The following is an 11,435-nucleotide window of genomic DNA, read 5'->3' as shown; positions in this document are numbered from 1 at the left end:
GTAGATGCCTTGAAGGGATGGAGGAGAAAGGATTTTGGCTGAGTTTCCCATCCACCCCCCATCCTCATGTAGAACCATTAATCACAGACATGAAGTCATCGCTCCCTCATGGGATTTTACTGCCTGTAAAAATAAACCTTACATGGCTCATAAGCAGAGTTGCTTACACTGATATCACCACTAGCAAGCTTTGGCCTGTTGTGCATTCTTCTTTTCTGGGGGTGAACTAATATATATATATATTTTTAACAGTAATCAAATCAGCCAAGATTAGTGGCATTGATTAGTTGTGTTTCCGCTGCTGATTTTACTAAAGCTAATTAAATGTAATGATTGGAAATAACAGGAATCAATGAGTAGGTTAGGGGAAAATATTGAAGGGAGCTTCATATTTTCCAGGAAAAAGAAGGAATGAATGTTCCGCAACTCCCTCAATAGAGGGTCAAATGTGGAGGGAGAGGAGAGGAGAGGAGAGGAGAGAAACGATGCAGAGGGAGAGGAGAGGAGAGGAGAGGAGAAAGAAAAAAGAAGAAAAGAAAAGATAAGAGGACAGATGGGTGGATGTGTATGAGGTAAAAGAGGGCGGTTAGCTGGCATGGTGTTTGCGAGCAAATGTATGCGTCACCAAAGCTATTCCAAGATGCACAAATCTCTCCCTCTCTCTAACTCCTCTTTCTCTCACACACACATACACACACATTTTGAGGCTTTGGCTGTTTCCTTGACAACAGTATAGTATTTTCAGGGATCAGAAGTGGCAGTTGTGTACACATACGTGTGTGTGTGTTCGACACAGTTGCTTGTGAACACATACGCATTTGTGTTCGACACAATTGTCAAGAACTTGTTAGTCAAGAAGGATGTGGCCAAAATTGCAAAACAAGGCCCTTGATTCTGATGAATTTGACAGTTTTGCGTCACTTAAAGATGGTATACTTTCTTCACACAGTCTGAAATTAGTCATCACATTTGAAGTCCCGAAAAATAATAATCAATAAAAGTAAATAAAATAAAGGAGAGACAAGAGTGTGGGTGTGTAACTAAAGGCACAGAAAATGTTTCAAAGGCCCTCAGATGGCAGGAGAAGTTTGAATATATTTTCCAGCACAGTCACAAACTGTATTCTCAGATCATCTAATTGCTTAGAAATTCATTGACGTCATTTAGGGACAACAGACAACCACAAATCTGGATGGATTTGGCAATATCAGACTTCCTTTACTGCTTGATGTGTGCGTTAGACTTGTTGATAAGAAGGAACATCACACTTCTCTGCAATTTCCAACTTGCTAATGACCCTAGCGCAACCTAACAATTGTCAGAAAGAAGATGTTATCTCAGAAAAATAAACAAAATGTTCTCATTTATGGTATTTCATTAATAGCTGTTCTCAAAGAAGGGTATACTTTGGTCGTCATATAGATGAAATGTCGACACGCATCTACAAACACACTCTCCCAATGTGTCTGATACAGGGACATACACACACATGCAAACACACAAATACACACTACCCCCCACCCACACTTCACTACAGGAAATCAAACATTTCCTGCTGCATTTGGCACAGGATGTGAGGTTAGTAACCTGCCGTGTTTCAGTGTATTATGAATGAGAGCCACTCTCACTGTGGACCACAGTCGCAGTCACAGCACTTTTGAAGTTCTACAATCAGTGGTGATCACATTTATATGAGATGCAAAACTCCCACACATTTGATGAATGAAGATGTGGGTTATAAAAAGGCCACACAAATGTGTACTTATATGAGTTTAAAAAAGATTAGATGGTAAATTGAAGACAAGATGAATGCTGAGAGAACTGTTTCATGTCAGCAGTTTAGTCTTTACCTTTTCTGTCTCTTTTGAAAAGAATAAATGTTGAAGTCTGTCCACATCTGAGGAGGCGGGGTATGTGTTTGATGGACAGGTTTTGATTTTGACTACCAGCGAGGTCATTAGACAGATTATAATGGGTCTGTTACACAGGTGCTCAATATGGCCTTGTTAATTAACACTCAGGTTTTGTTGTTGTGGTTGATCGAATTATTTAAATTGTTAGCAATAGATTAAACAGTGTCTTTTTTCTGCTCTAAGAAAACTTTAGCTAGCTTACTACGTACAGTAGCAACCGAAGGTTACTTCCAAAGCCAAGGAGTCTTAGCTATATTTGTCAAACTCATCAGTTAGTCCTCATCCTTGAAGCCTTTCTTCTCCTATAAAAGAGAAACAAGGTTATGTCGATAACGAATAACTAGTAAGGATAATGACAGTTTTCTGGGACATTAGCTTCAGCCTTTTAAGGTTACTTCATGTTCCCATTATAAAAAACAAGTCAGCTGGGGAGGAAATTTCAACCAATTCACAAACTTAGCATTAATTAGCTAGCAAGCTACGAGATATAATCTGCAAGCTAGCTGCAGTCGTCATTTCAGCCAACAATATTGACAGACCTGGTACAGTTAAAAATAAAGAGGCCTGCTTTTGTCCATTTCTGTTTGAAATTAAAGACTCCCTTTTTCAAAAATGACCATGAAATTCCAGAGGTAAATCTGCCACTGTTATCATTGTAAACTGTATCTGCACCAAGCATGGCTAGAAAGGAAGATACACAGGGATTAGCAGGAGGTCAATTAGCTGTCTGCAGAACAACAGTGTCTGTATGTGCACGCTTGCATGTGTGTTGTTTGTTTTGATTAAGCAACTACATGAAAAGAAAACTTCATCTCATCATTATTGTGTGTGCACCTATGTGGCCCTGCAGAGTAAACAAATGTTGCCCCTGGACAGAATTTTAAATACACTGCTTGTGCCAAGAATGTCTACATAAAAAAACACCCCAAGAGCAAACAACATGCTCAGCAAAGCACACGTAATGCATGCATGCATGTACACATGGGGTCAAAAAGACTCAGATAAACAGACAGAACAACTGACAGGTATATAAACCGAGAAGCTGAGATACACGGAAGGAGGCTGTTTTTTAGAGAAAACCCAAAGCCAAGCAGAGATCTTTTACACATCGCCTGATGGTTACTATCATACCCATCTGATTGTGTGATAACACCCTCCACCTCATTTCTGGGCATCAGACTCCACCAGTAATACCAGACAGCTGGGAGGCAGAAAAAGCAAAAGTGCAGTTTAACCGTTTCATTGCCAGACAGAATTGAGTAGCTTGTGGTTTGTTTGACTAAAAACGTCCTCTCTCTCTGTTTCTATATATTAGTGGTTTCACGCCAGTGAGTACTGATGAAAGTGTCACAAGACCTCTCCCAGTCACGCCTGTCTCTACCACTACCTGACAGATTACTGAGCACTATGAGGAGGCATCTTTAGGTATTACCTCTGATGGATACTAGTGGCTGCTGTGTATCTTTATAATCTCCACCTTTCTGAATGCAACCAAATGTTCTAATAAAACTGAATTCATGAGATAAGCACATATGGTTCACCTCATCATTAAAAGCGCTAAAAATAAAGCACTCACCACTTCTGAATTTAAGTGCCTCTGCAGAGGGGATGTTTTTTTGAAGAACTTACGACTACAAATGACTCTGCGATTTCCCCCCGCTGTGTTTCTCTTTCCCCTTTGCTCTCATGGGAATATAAGGGGCTTGATGTACATCTTTTCATATCATTTAACATTTGCATTGGTGATAAAGAATCATGTAATATGTGCACTGGCCAGTGGGTCTAATTGAACGCCCTGCTTAGTCCTTGGTTGTATCTCTGCTAGTCTCTATTCACAAAGTTATGAAGTCAGTTTGTCATAATGTATAGTACATCAGAATTAACAAATCTACTGGCATAAAAGTCACTGCAAAAAAATGTTTTGGGGATAAATGTGCATTCTCTGTATTTACTCACCGCTGGCATGTTGCTACTAAAATGTACTGACTTCTAAAAAAACAGGCATGCTATCAACATTAGCTAGTCTGCTATGAAAAAAAGAAAACGGCAGTGTGATGCAAAGGTTGAATGAAAGAGTTTATTTAAAGGTTTATTGAATTGAGCCTAAAGCACACTTTTAGTAAATAGTGGCTCTTCTTTCTATTTCCATTCTATTTTAAACTGAGTCTGTGTTACGTTTTCTAGAAAGTAGACACTTTGGCCACAAAGTGACAATTGTGGGATTGTGTCAAATTTTAAACTGTAGTGTAACAGTAGCACAAGTAGACACGGATCATCAAGTTAGCGAACAGACTCAGTAATGTCACACAACAGAATCTATTTAGAGTTTATTAAAATTAGACACCATAATCTACTGGTCATACCAGTCAAGTGAGGTTGTAGCAGAAAACCCCTGAGAGAGCTGAATCGAGAAATGGTTTTATTACTTATGAATTAACTTTTTGTTTCTAAGAGGAAGATTGGGTTGTTTTTTCCCATTGGAAGCAATTTAGTCTTGCTTTAACCAAACTGTTTACCTTTACATTTACTTATTTGAAAGACACTTCTTTCCAAAGCGGCTTACATTTGAGGAACAACATACATCAGTATTGTTTTGTTTATATCAAAAATTAAGAACATAGAACTAAATCATCATTGTAATTATGCTTTCATCGACAGTTGAAGGTTGATAAAACATAACATGTAGTCTTTCAGTTTCACGCCTCACGAGACTGACCACTGTGGAATCTACAAAAACTTAAAACATGCAAAAAATAAATGTCCCATGTTCATGTGTCATGTTCACAGGGGACTAAGTGGAGAATGAGAGGTGACACAAATGAGTGTCATGTTTACAACAAGTGTCTGTGGTTTGTTGTTTTCACGGGATGTAGTGTTTAATGTTGTGGTCTAAAATGGCTTGTGACTGTGTGTAATTTGTAATTTGGTTATTAGCATTTCTTCCCCTGTGCTACTTGCTGGTAGTGGTGCTCCATGTGTAGCAGTCCAACACTACCACCCATACAGTTTACCTTTAGGCATATGTTGCACTACAAGGTCTGTGGGCTGTTATATGGTGGTGACTAACTTATCAGGAAATTCTTTTTGTATCATAGAGCCATCAGATAAAAGACATCTCAGCAGCACTCAAGTGTTTATGCAGACTTATCACACACGTCAGTAAAAGGACTTGAAAAGAGCAGATACAGTAAATGAAGGAGCAGTAAAGAAGCAATATCTGCTCATTCGAGGACTGAAACGCCTCTCTTCACAGTTTGATATTCATATACAGGCTGGCGCAAATTATCTAGATGCCTACTTATAGCTTTGAGTGGAGACATAGATGCACATAGATATAAAAAGCAGTCACCTTTGGCCGCCTTTGTAGTCACTCACTTGGCTTTCTTAGTACTAGAACAACTATCCTTTGACAGGAAAGTTCCTGTGTGTGTGTGTACTTGTGTGTGTGCGCACGTTTAAGTGAGTGTGTGTGAAAACCCAAGCTGTTGAACCACTTCTGGTAAATAAAATAGAAGTGGGCTTTGCTTGCTGGTGTCATCTCTACATTGCTGTGAAGTCAAGTAAGTAAATAATGAGGTCGAGTGAAATGCCTGACTTCAGACGAAAGTATGAGGGGCTTCAATGACTAATTAGGAGATTTAGTTAGCATGAATTATGACTGTAATCCCTCTCACAGCAGGCAATTTGATTATGAGATTAATATTATGTTAGTGTTGTGCTATGTGCATGATATTGTATCCCTGATATATTGTGATGCAGTTGCATTAGGGACTGTAAAAGCCACACAAATGTACGCATTTATAGATCGAAAGGCTGAGGACTTTTAAAGTATCAAATCTGACAGAAAACAATGTAGCCAGTAAACCGTGGGAATCATCACTCTGCAAGTTATCAACATGCGCATCAGTCTGTGGTGTGCAGTTGTGTAGTCGCTGTTCTGATGAATGAATGAATGAATGGATGGATGGGAAACTGACTTTGAAGAACTCCTCTGTGGCTTGTGGCTACCACTGAAGTTAAATACTGAGGTTGTTCACCTACATAAGTCAATAAGTGCTCTATATTCTCTCCCTCTGCTTACTGTTACACCAGTTATACATGTTATTCATGAAGTGTTTTCAGGCAGCCTTATCATGGCATCCACTTCTGTTCAAATCTCTCTGCTTTATTTCCAGGAAGCAATGGAGTGTAGAAGTGCTGAGTCTCAATGATCATCAGTGACAGTGAGAGCATCAGAATGCACCTCGGGCGCCTACACAGTTTCAGCCCAACTCGCACCACTGATCTCACCAGTAACCACGCAATTAGACACACTGTCCTTTCCCTATATCTACTTTGTGTCTCTTTGATAAACATTTCTCATAACGCAGGTGTGCTCTGTTAGAGGCACAGACGTTGTTGACGAAGCTAGCAGACTTGCAGACAAATGAAAACAAACAATGGACAGATTTAAACACGCAAGCCATACAAACTAATGCAGCAGACATATGATATTTACATTACATTATCGTATGAATACATGTACAGAGACAGTGATGGTCTCTAAGTGTGTTGTTGGTGTGGGTTTCAAACTCCCACTACAGAAACCAGATTTGGCTATTTAACCTTTTATTCTTAGATCAGCAAGTTAATTACCATTAGCTACACTGTATCTGCACTGAAAGATAAACATAGCTACCGTCTCTCATTTAAATGACCTGCTGGGAAATTGTGTAGGCTGTTGTGAGGCTCTAACCTCAAACCAATACCACAGCTTCTCATTTTACACGTCGAGAGTAAATAAGCCAAGTCATTTACCAGCTACTGTGATTAATCTGCCCTCATGTGAATGAGCTCTCTTCTCACAGGCCAATAAGTGTTTCTGCTCCCTCTTTATTTTCACAGGAGAGATGAGTTTAGTAGAGGAATGCTGCAGACATGCCAAGCAGGAGGGAGAGACAAATTATTTCATGGCTATTCAACAGCTGTGAGTCAAGTGATAATGAGTAGCATTGTAATCCTATAACAAAAAAGGGATCAAAACGCTCCTACGTTACCCACAATGCATCTCGACCACCAACAGTTCATCGGAGACTCGGGTGTTATGCTAATGGTTTTGGTCAGTTTTTCTATGGAGTAATGATTTTCATTTTTAACTTTGTGATAGAGCAGGCTAGCTGTTTCTCCCTGTTTCCAGTCTTTATGTTCAACAAAGTGAAATGACTTGACTCTACAGCCTCAAGTAACAGACTTCTAGTGACGGTTGTGTCATAAACATGATAGCATAGGTTCACAAACTATGTGCAACCCCTCATGAGAGATCTAAATGCATAATTAAAATAATTTGGATGTATCTTTGTTTCTAAATGTCTGGTGATCTGGTGCGTCCGTTTTCATGATTCCTGATATGAACCTTTTCAAGCCTGCTGTTGCCACACTGGCACCGCAGCTGGCCCATTACCGCAGCTTATTGAGGAAATGAAAACGGGGTGAACCCAAATCCTCCACGCCCCAGCCTACTGCCACCACCACCTTCCGCCACATTCACTTCTCCTATTTTCGCAAGAAGAGGAACTCTAGCCACTGTCACATGGAGGAATCAAGCATCCACAACACATCCCACCTCTCCTCCCTGTCGCACCAGTTTAGAACAAATCTGAAACCAGTTTTCATCTTTGTGTGGCTTATTGAGTAAATCAAAAATTCCCATACTTTAGTATGCTGCCTAACAGGCTATATAGTATATTGTTTTACATGAGTATTTTATTTATCATGGTATGGGCTTGATAGCAGATTACGCCACAGCACCGCGAGCAGCCTTTTAGTCACTTACAGTATATCAGCCCTCATAGTTTCACAGCAAACGTATGATGTGTCTTGTTTGGGTGTGTTTGCAGAAAAGGGAGTCTTTGGCTTCTTACTCACCTCTGTCACTTAACTATTACGCTCATTTGAAAACAGTGTATGAACTGTCTGAGACCTTTTTGTGTTTCTTTTAATTGTAGCTCGTATTGGCTTCAGGCACTTTCACCATGAGAGCCATAAAAAGTTAAAAAGTTTCCTCTCTATTTTTTTAAATCAAAAAACAGATTCTTTAAAGACTAAATTATACTCATAAATGTACAAAAGCACCAACCTCAAAATTATGTGCCCAATACTTTGGTTTATGACCAAAAACCTGCAAAACTAATGACATTCCCACCAGCTTCAGCTGCACTGTATTATTAGTGCGAATTAACAAATGTTACCATGCTAAAACACTAAACTCAGACAGTGAACATAGCAAACATTACACATACTAAACATCAGCATGTTGGCGTTGTGTTTGTGAGCATGGTGCCATGCTAGCATTAGAATTCAGCTCAAAGCAGCGCTGTGCCAGCCTCAAATAGTCACTAGCATGGCTGTGAACTCTTCGTCTTGTTGCTATGTGATTTATTTAGAACAAGACAAAGGGCGCCACAATCTCCAGTAATGTTGACTAAAATATATGCTAGCTTCATAGTTAACACCATTACGCTCAAAGTTTCATCCCCCACTCGTTATTAAGTTCAAGTTTGTCTTCTTTAAACAAAAAAAACAAAACAAAGCCAACAACGAGCCAGCACAATTAATAAACCAAATGGGCATGTAAAATCAGATTAGACCTCATTAAACCCCCCACGTCGTGCTGTTTGCCTTTTTTACAGACTGGCAAAGTGACAGGCAGTTTAAGCATCCGTGTAGATGGAGAGGAAGTGGGAAGGACAGCTCCATATGCGTTACATCAGCCCAGGGGGACAGCTGCGTCCGACTGTCTTTTCCTGCCACACTCATTTGGCCCCAGCAATCATCCTGTCTTGTGCTAAAGGTCTCTCGTCGCTACAAGGCTCCTTGGCACTATCTGGGAGCTACAGACGAAGAATATGCTGATTAAACATGCCTTCATTAAAGCGATTACATGCACAAGGAGGTTCAATTTCCCACGGGCAGCCAAATAACGATGAGGGGGAAGAAGAAGAAAAAGGCTTTTGGTGCAGGGATGTGGTTCAGTTTATGGAGGAGAGGGGGGTGAAAGAGGAATTGCTTGTTAGCATTAATTTAAGTGACCCACACACTCTTTAAGGACTGACTAACAGTCTTGGGAGTGAGCTGTCCCCTCCTCGCGGGGACAGCCAACTTTTTGCCCTGACGAACACCCGTACCTGAGTCACCACACCTACAGGCCGCTTCCAGGTCAATGGGCTTCCAGGGTGGAAGACCTTGCCAAAGAAGCAGCAGAAGCGTTACTTCTGGTTCATTTAATAAAGCTAGCCAGTGTTTTAGGGCCTGAATGAGCTGCGGAGGTTGTTGTGGGAGGCAAGAAGAAAAGGAGGGAGTTAAAGTCTTGATGAAGGCCAAATGAACATCAGCAGCTTCCAGGCATTATTCACTTTTGTCCTTTTCTGACAAAAGTTTTGTAGGCCTATGTGAAGTGAGTGAAGTTATTATTACTAATAACTCATCCTGACTTAGATAAGTACTTAGCAATTCAAATCACACTGTGGTTAAATCACCTCGTAGAGCTAGTTTGGCCAGTTCCCGATCTTTGAATTCTGAGTACAAAATATATATCTTGGCAGCATGATTCATAACTGAGTGAGCACAGGTGTGTGGTTGACATTATAGACTTTCTTATAAATGACACACATCTACGGTACAGTGTGACAAATGTAATTATTTCCTCTCATGTATTCTATCGCGGACATCTACCTCCCACAATTCACATGCACTCAATCTCTCTCCATCACAATGTGTACCCTATTGATGTACTAACAGCCCTGAAAGAACAGAAAAGTGTCTTTATATGGCTCAGCCACAGGCGCCGTTTGTACTGCTGTGGCAGATTGTGCCTATTTGCTTCTTTGTTGCTTTCATGTTTTTTTTCTTCACATTTCTGCTGCTGCTTTTGTTCTTTGTTGCCCTATCTGTCAACCTGAATCACACCAGCGCTCAAAAAGAGTGACAGAATTGCATGTATGAGGTGTTTGTAGTGTGCGTCTGTGAATTTTGGTGCACAGCCCCATATAATCATGTGCATGTGAGCAAGAAATTGTTCAGAGCATCAGAGCCAATTAAGGGTCTCAAATGGGGAAGTTACATGTAAATATTCCATAGCAGAGTTTCTAATGCATGCAAATTTAGCAACGATAAGACACAGAAGTCTTCCGTATCATCCACACTCAGTCAGGCTTAAGGCAAGATATTCTCAAACAAAAAAAGGAACAAAAAAGGAGGCAGAGAAAATGTAAATTAAACAAAATATAAGAATCATCATCCTAATTTTTATTTATCATCTTATCTGAAGCAAACATTTATCAGTTTCCACAGTTTTGTGGTATCTCAGAGCAGTGACTATGGTGACTTTCAATGAGTAGATGAGGTCACTCTGAAACTGGAACTGACCACTGAGTGATACTTCACTCTTTTTCCCTAGAACTACTTCTCTTTCTCTGTTTCACTGACAGGAGATCTGACCTGCACATCAGACCACTGTTTCAGTGGGAGGAGCTCAGCTCAAACTGACCACTGCAGAACAGCTGGCCAAATTGCAAGCTTCGACTCTCACAAACGGAGGAAGTGTTGCTTCACATAGTTTAAAAAACAAAAAAACACTTGCTCAATGCCTACAGTTTTACAGAGAAATTCAGCAGGTCCGGTGAGGCCTAATTTAACAGCTACATCTGATGTATTACACTGCTCAAAAAAATAAAGGGAACACTTAAACAACACAATGCAACTCCAAGTCAATCACACTCCTGTGAAATCAAACTGTCCACTTAGGAAGCAACACTGATTGACAATCAATTTCATATGCTGTTGTGCAAATGGAAAAGACAACAGGTGGAAATTATAGGCAATTAGCAAGACACCCCCAATAAAGGAGTGGTTCTGCAGGTGGTGACTACAGACCTCTTCTCAGTTCCTATGCTTCTTGGCTGATGTTTTGGTCACTTTTGAATGCTGGCAATGCTTTCACTCTAGTGGTAGCATGAGACGGAGTCTACAACCCACACAAGTGGCTCAGGTAGTGCAGCTCATCCAGGATGGCACATCAATGCGAGCTGTGGCAAGAAGGTTTGCTGTGTCTGTCAGCGTAGTGTCCAGAGCATGGAGGCCTTACCAGGAGACAGGCCAGTATATCAGGAGACGTGAAGGAGGCCGTAGGAGGGCAACAACCCAGCAGCAGGACCGCTACCTCCGCCTTTGTGCAAGGAGGAGCAGGAGGAGCACTGCCAGAGCCCTGCAAAATGACCTCCAGCAGGCCACAAATGTGCATGTGTCTGCTCAAACAGTCAGAAACAGACTCCATGAGGGTGGTATGAGGGCCCGACATCCACAGGTGGGGGTTGTGCTTACAGCCCAACACTGTGCAGGACGTTTGGCATTTGCCAGAGAACACCAAGATTGGCAAATTCGCCACTGGCGCCCTGTGCTCTTCACAGATGAAAGCAGGTTCACACTGAGCACATGTGACAGACGTGACAGAGTCTGGAGACGCCGTGGAGAACGTTCTGCTGCCTG

This window comes from Micropterus dolomieu, linkage group LG04 (genome assembly GCF_021292245.1).
Source record: "Micropterus dolomieu isolate WLL.071019.BEF.003 ecotype Adirondacks linkage group LG04, ASM2129224v1, whole genome shotgun sequence".
Classification (NCBI taxonomy): Eukaryota; Metazoa; Chordata; class Actinopteri; order Centrarchiformes; family Centrarchidae; genus Micropterus; species Micropterus dolomieu.
This window is presented reverse-complemented; position numbering follows the sequence as displayed.